Source organism: Tursiops truncatus, chromosome 1 (genome assembly GCF_011762595.2).
Source record: "Tursiops truncatus isolate mTurTru1 chromosome 1, mTurTru1.mat.Y, whole genome shotgun sequence".
In the NCBI taxonomy this organism is placed as follows: domain Eukaryota; kingdom Metazoa; phylum Chordata; class Mammalia; order Artiodactyla; family Delphinidae; genus Tursiops; species Tursiops truncatus.
In genome coordinates this window covers 178890148-178897370 of record NC_047034.1, presented here as the reverse complement: position 1 = coordinate 178897370, position 7223 = coordinate 178890148, and the positions used below count along the sequence as shown (strand labels likewise).

At 56.9% G+C, this 7223-nt stretch overlaps 1 pseudogene; it reads right to left on the bottom strand.

Moving 5' to 3' along the window:
* Positions 1 to 207: 207 nt before the first annotated feature.
* LOC117309390 (protein FAM136A pseudogene) lies at positions 208 to 6898 on the bottom strand (annotated as a pseudogene).
* Positions 6899 to 7223: the final 325 nt, after the last annotated feature.

Sequence of the window (7223 nt, the reverse complement as noted above, 5' to 3'; positions counted from 1 at the left end):
CACAAACTCTCCTGTGCTATCTCTGACCCAAATTTTAGCACCAGGTTTTTTCACTTTCTAGGATTCACACACAAAGAACCAGTGTCCAGAGGCAAGTGACATAGGCCTTAAACTTGCTGCCATCCTTAATTTCCTCATTCATAAACTTTCCTTAGAAAACCCAAATCCCCGTTCCTCTTTTTAAATAGATTCCTGCCTTCAGCCCCGATGGCCAGTAGCAGACAGCTATTTCCCAATGGACGAGAGAGACTCCTTCATCTTCTTGGTCTTGGTTGGGATGAGGTTCACGTGGCCATCCACACACTTGGTCACGGAACTCTCCAGCTGCCGCTTCACCTGAAGCTCTTTACTCCCCGCGTCTATTGAATCCCTGGCTTTGTCGTTGCAGTGTATGGTGCACAGGGCCAGGCGGTCCTGGAACTTCTCCAACTCGCAGGTCACCAGGGCCTGGGCTTGAGCCAGAGGTGCATGGCAGCGCTCAATGCACTGGTGCACTTGCTGCATGGATGCCTGGTCGTCCTCACAACAGCCGGTGCTGCACCGGAACGTGAGGCCCTGCATCTTCCGGATGTTCTCTCTCCAGACTCTTCACCACAGAGTCCGCCGCCTCCTGCACCCGGAGCTGCTGCAGCTCTGCTATGGCGACCCCGCGCAGCTCCCGGCCGCGCCGGCGCCCACACGCTCACCAGCTTTTTATCTTAATTTACGAGCTGCTGTAGCACCAATGAAGACGTACTGTACTGCCTGGGAAAAAACCACGGCCGAAGTCTAATTCTGTACGATTCAAAGGCACGCCTTTGGCCGGAGCTGCTTCAGAAATAAGAAAAGTAGGAGACACAGCCCTGCTCGGGCTTGCTGGACTTGTCAGGGAGCCTTGTCCTGGCCGTCTCCTATTGGCCCTGGGCTTCATGAAGCCTTCTGATTTATTTTTCTAGTCACTATTTTTTGAAAAAAGAAAAGCTGCCTTAATGGAAACTTCTAAAATCCAGGAGCTTTGGATTCCTCTACTTTGTCAGGCAAAAGTGGATTCATTTAGGTAGGTTTAGCCACAAAAATGCACATATTTATGAAGGCTTCAAAAATTAGATTTTTCACTTCTTTTACTCCGGGAACCTAAAAACCAGACTTGGAAGATAATTTTTGTAGTGGGGTATGTGCATTCAGTCAACTAAGAAATCTAGCAGTTTTCGAAGGTCTCAGAATTTCTGCATCTCATAATTCCTTTGTCCGGTCCTCTTGGGGACTTGCTCCTGAGTTCTTTTCCTGCCCAGCCTCCTGATTCGGAGGTGAGGTGTCGGTGTGACTGCAGTTTGAGAAGTTTCACAAGAAGGTGAGGAGTGGCCAGAGGAGGGGGGATGGGGAGAATAGAGCTGAGCGAGCCTTGCTTTTCAAGATGGGGGAGCCCAGCGCAGCCTGGATGGAGAGGGAGGGCTGGACTTTCTTTGCTGGAGGCAGGTCCACGGGCAGAGCCTGGGGGCGAGAGGAGGTGGTGTGCCGTGGAGGGCGTGAGGGCCCACGTGGTGAATGAGCCAGAGGCAGCCGTGGGCCTCTGGCCTCCCCCTCCAGCAGCTGTGGCCACTGGCATGGTGGGAGACGCTGGTCTGGGGAGGAGGATAGAGTCAGTGATGTTCACGGTCGCTGAGGAAGCGAACAGGCAGCCCTGCTGCTGACCAAGCCTTTCTCTGAGGTCGGGGTCTGGAGGCGGGGTAGCCCTCCACCTTACAAACAAGAGTCTGGTCCCAGCATTATGCCACTCCCAGTTGCTGGCGTGGGACCGATGCCCCCCTTCCCACCCTGGTCTGTGGCCGGTTGCTCTCTGGTGGGTCCCTCACGCTGGGTGTGGGCAGTGGAGCCCCCAAATCTCCAGGGCACGTCCTGTGAACGCCCTCCTGTTCCCAGGCCCAGCTGCCTCGGAGGTGACCACGCTGCCTGGGAAGGGGTCGAGAAGGGGGCCGGGGTACACAGTGTGTCTGCGTTCTTCCTCTGTGCTTTCTCCTGCCACCGGGTGGGAATCCCCAGGACAGTAGAAATCTCCGGGTGTCTCCCTGGCTGGGGCTCCCCCACCTGTCAGCACAGAGCCAGGCCTTTCCCAGGCATCACAAAGTAGAAAGCGCATCTGTTTTCCAAGAAAGGACGCTGAGAGAGATGGCCAAATTGAGTTAGGAGTGCCAGGAATCCAGACCCACGAGTTCCTGTAAGGCCCGCCTTACCTCTGAACTACAGCTGCTTCCCGCGTTTCTGCAGGGAAACCGAGCCGCTCTCCCCGCGGCATTTACAACGGCTTGATTTACAGGCCCGCATGCTCGCTGCGCACTGCACATCCATCCTCTCTCCGTCTTTAAACTTTTAAGCCTTTGCCTTATGAATGAGGCGACTGATTTTCTAGGTTCCCTGGGCTTTTTATATGAGGTCTTTTTCTTTCTTCTCTGCTGGTTTCTCCGTAAACATGTTCTGAACACCTACTCTGTGCAAGACCTGTGACGGGCTCCCCAGGGGTCCAGAAACGAACTTGTCAGAGTTCTGGGCCTCAAGGACTTTGCATTCAAGGGCGGGTGGGAGGGGAGATGCCCAACATGCAGAGAGGTTCCCTACTCGGTGTCCCCACTGAGCAACCCTGTAACGGACGCTTATTCTGCGCTGACTCCGTGTGAAGTGCTCGGGCCTAGTGCTGATGGCCAGGACCGACGAGGACCCCGAGCTCACTCCGTGGGGAGGGGGCGGTGTGTCGGGGGTAGGAGGACAGGATCACAGACCACTCCTGGAGCCCACAGCAAAGCCTGTGTGCTCTGGTGGGGGGGTCAGGGATGGTTTCTCTGAGTGAGCGATGGCTAAGCTGAGACCTGGGGGCTGAGCAGGAGGTCGCAGGTGAAGGGGGCAGGGGAGAGGGAATTGTTCCAGGCAGGTGGAGTTACCCCGTGAAGATGTGGCATCCAGAGAGAGCACGGCGTGTCCGAGAAACCGCCCGAAGTCCAGAGAGTGTGCAGCGTGGAGCAAGGCAGAGGTTGGGGTGCTGGAGCTGTCTCTGCCCCAGGCGGAGCGGAGCCCCAACAGCGGTGGCCAGCGTGTGTGACGAGCCTGGGGAGACACTGGGGGGCCCAGGTCGGGCGGCTGATGCGATTTCTGTTGCTCGGAGGCAGGGCCACGGTGGCAAGACCGTACGTGAGGAAAACTGTTCAGAGACCCTGAACTTGCTGCCATTAATCTCAGTGACAACTGGGCCAGAGTGGGAGAGAAGTGACAGGTTCGAGACATTGTTAAGGAGAGGACTCTGTAGGACTTGGTCATCAGTCCGACCTGGAGGGTGAGGGCCGGAGGGGAGCCAGCACAGCTCCAGGGCTTCTGTCTTGGCCTGCTGGGCTGGAGGAGGTCGCGTTCACTGCCACGTGGGACCCCGGGGTGTACGGAAGCCTGCGGTTCGAGACCCCTAGGAGACACCCGCGGGCAGTAGGATCTGTGAGTGTAAAGCTTAGAATCAAGGAGGGCCTGGGAAATACAGCTTCGGGGGTCAGCAGCAGCTACGGCCCGGGGAGTAGATAGACACCCCCAAGGGGCGCAGTGGAGTGAGAGGGAAGGAGAGCCTCAGGGAGCCCCCCAGAGACACAGCATTTAGGGGGAGACAGAGGGAGAACCGCCAAGCAGCAGCAGCGAGGCCTTCTCAAGGGGGTCGTTCGCCCTCTTTGGTGCAGGACAATGGCAGGACCTCAGAGACCCTGGGGCCCTGGGAGAAGACGCGGGTCACTGGACCAAGTGGCCCAGCAGGACCACAGCAGAGAAGCAGGGAGGAGCTCGGTCTGCCTGGGACCTAGGTTGGTGGGGCTGCGTCAGACCCAGCACCTGGGGGCCCAGACCCCCTGAGCCCCTGGGCCCTGCTCGCCTGCCTTTAACTTTCCTGCTGTGGCGAAGGCCTTCCCAGCTCCTCTCTGCAAAGAACTGTGCACTTCTTGACTGGAGCTCATGGAGCGGCCTGACGCCGAGGAGAGAACACATGTTTGAGGAAGAGGAGCCTTTCCCCCAGTCCTGAACCGGCCGCTCTGGACGAGAAAACTGCGTTTTTAATCTCAAAGAACTTTACGTTTACGCTTGACTGAAGCCCAGGCCACTTTTGTCCTGGGAGCCAATGGGAAGCCGGGGTTTGGGTAATCTATGCGAGGCCCCTTAGCCGCCCTGCATCCATCATCCCAAGTGACAGAATTTACATCATTAGTCATTGGTGGCAATAGAAAAGTCATTGGAATAGAATGTTGTCACAGGATAAATGTCTCCCAACTGCATATAAATGTCTCGGCTTTACTGTACTGTTTGTGCTCGAGAAATACTGTGGTGGCTTCAAAATGGTATTTATGTGGCGTCAGGAAGCCATCAACACAGCCTGTCCTGCCCACACCCCCTCCCAGGGAAGCCTGGACCCCCTCAGGGGCCTCAGCCTGGGGCCACCGCACACCTGGATTTGGGCAAAGGGAGGGATGCTGCCGGCTCCCGGGTGCCTTAGGGTGGCCGAGGCCGTGAGGGTTAGAAAACGCTCCAGCCCAGTACTCCTGCCGTGACACCCTGGTCGTCGTCCCGTGGCTAGAGGGATGTGCACCTTCCCTCTCCATGGCCACAGACCCTCTGATGCAGGGGAGGAGAGGATGTGAGCCTGGCCGGGTTGCAAGGCCAGAGGGCCAGACGCTTCCAGGCGGCTTCACCGTTTCAGAAATCAAGCCCACAGCGTTTTTCTGGCTGGCGTCTCTCTGTTCCGTGACCTGGAAACACGCTGTTTTTGGAAAGTGCAGATCTGCTGACAGACACCCTTTTCTGGAGGTTTGTGTGTTTCTCTCTGGGGCGAGCCGCCCTGCCTCGGATGGGCCAGATGCTGCTGGAGAAGGCGCTGGGCTTAGGAAGCGAGGCCCTTTTTGCTGGGATTTGAAGGAATTCTTTCTGCTTGAGCCTCAGGCTCTTCGTCCACTCAGGGTTCCTGGAGCCCTGCAGGGCCCGGTGGGAGGAGTGGGCACCCCCAGAAGCGGGGTGGGCACGCCAGGGGCCTGAGGCAGGGGGCTGCCTCGGGTGGAAGGGCTTGCAGGCCTGTTAAGGACCGACTCTGTGTGACCAACGAGCTGTGTTAAACCGGAGCCAGGTGTCTGAGCTGATAAGCCGGGGCCGGGCTTTGTGGAGTATATTTGGCGGGAGGAGAGGTAGCTCCCCTTTTCTGTAGGGAATTTCGTAAATCACGGCCTATCAGATATGGAAGTGATCTGAGACCAGGTGGATCCCCGACTTTGGATGTCACAGACTGGTCAAATTTTAAAAGTTTTAATTTGACCAAGTGAGGCCATTAAAAGCCAGAGGCCAGCTACTATATCATCATTTCATAAGTGGAAGAATATTCTAATACCAGCAATATAAGAGGGACATAATTGCAATATAAAGAGTATTTCTCAAACGGAATAAGTTTAGCTTTATGAAGAATTTGTTCCATTTTACCTGTTTTGTTTTGATTTTTCTTTTTGTCTCTCGTTTTTTTAAAATCGAGAGAAAAGTCCGGCAAAAATCTGTTCCTGGTCCCCGGTCCCCTCATTTCAGGCGAGCAAAAGGAGGGAAGGTGTCTGGCCAGAGCCCCACGGCCAGCAAGGCTTGTGTATCGTTCCAGCTAATTCTGGCTTCATAACAAGTCACCTCAGGCTTCGCAGAATCCTTTATTATTATCACCTCTCCTGGTTCTGGCGGCGGCTGGGCCGGGCCAGGGGCCCTCACTCAGGGTCCCAGTGCTGCCGAGTCGTCCGGAGGGCCCCTCACTCCGTGTCTGGGAAGACGCAAACCACTGGGGGCAGAGCAGCGGGGGGCTCCTTGGGCCTCCCTCCTTCTGTGTGGTCTCCACAGCAGCGGCAGGACAGCCAGACTTCTCACGTGGGCCCTAGAGGTGCGAGTCCTGACAGGGAACCCAGGGGAAGCTGTGTTGCCTTCACGAAGTCACACAGCATCGCTTCTGTGAGCTTGTATTCAAGGAGGGGGGAATTACATGCCCTTCTTGTTGGGAGAAATGCCAAAGGGTTGGCTGACATGCTCTAAAGCCACCCCATGGCTCCCAAGTTCCCCTGAGAGCCAGGTTTTAATCTGGGGTGCTGGGACCTTAGATCCCCCCTCCCCTTACCTGTTCCAGGAACAAGTCTGGTGGAGGATAAAGCAGGTGGCTCTCTGGTGATGGGGGGCTGTTTCCGCTTGCTGGTCGCTGCTTGCACTTCTCTGAAGTAGTAAAAATTTCATAGATAAGGTAGATTCCATCAAATAAGTTATCAGTTAAGCTCTTTGATGATCATAAGCGAGATGATGAATTAAAAAGTTAATCTAGAGAAATAACTGATAAAGAACAGAGACTTCGGGAATACAGCGTAAACTCGCGGAACTCCAAGCGCTCACTCTTTATACGAAGGCGGCCTGCAGCCCTGCTTGCGCACCTGCCGTGCGCAGGCCCAGTGGTGTGCAGAGGTGTGGGGGATGCGAGCCTGAGCCCCCGAGTATCCGTGATCAGGTTGGGGGCCTCCTCGTGTCACCATGTCGGGACCAGAGCGTGGACAGGGATGACAGCAGACCCTTATTAAATCCCTCTGCTCGGGGTGGGCTCGTGGGCTGCTGGCTTTCAGCTCTGCAGCTCCCCATCTGGGAGGTCTGTAAGGGCTTGCAGGGAGGTGAGGAGGGATAGCAGGCCACCCCAGAGCCACGTGGCCAGGCCCTGTGGGGACGCCCACAGCCCAGCCCCCAGCACGGGGCCGGCAACCCGTTCAAGCCGCACCGGGTGAAGTGCGAGCAGGTGGGGCAGGGAGATAGGTTTCCACCAGCCTGGGGAGGGTCCCGCGTGGTTGCTCTCCATGGGGATGAGCTGCCCAGACGGGGGGTTTAGGGTCAGCTGGGGCAGGAAGTCCATGTCCGTCACCGTTTCCTAGTTACTGGACACCAGGTGATCCCCCAGCCCCGCCCGGGTCTGGCCCAGGGTCCTGCCTCCACGGGGACCCCGGCTCCCATGAAAGCCTTCTGGGGTGTCCCTGGCTTCTGCCCCACGAGCTGTGTGTCTGTTCCTGTGTCTCCCTGCTTGGGTGGCAGACACCCCAGAGACCTCCGTCCTTTGAAGCCTCAGGGGGGAACCTTCTTGTTTGCTCAGGGTGACAGGCGCCGTCCCCAGGAGGTCCTGCAGAGCTGCCCCACCATGTACCCGCCCCCCGCATCCCCTGCGACTCCTGGGAAAACAGCGG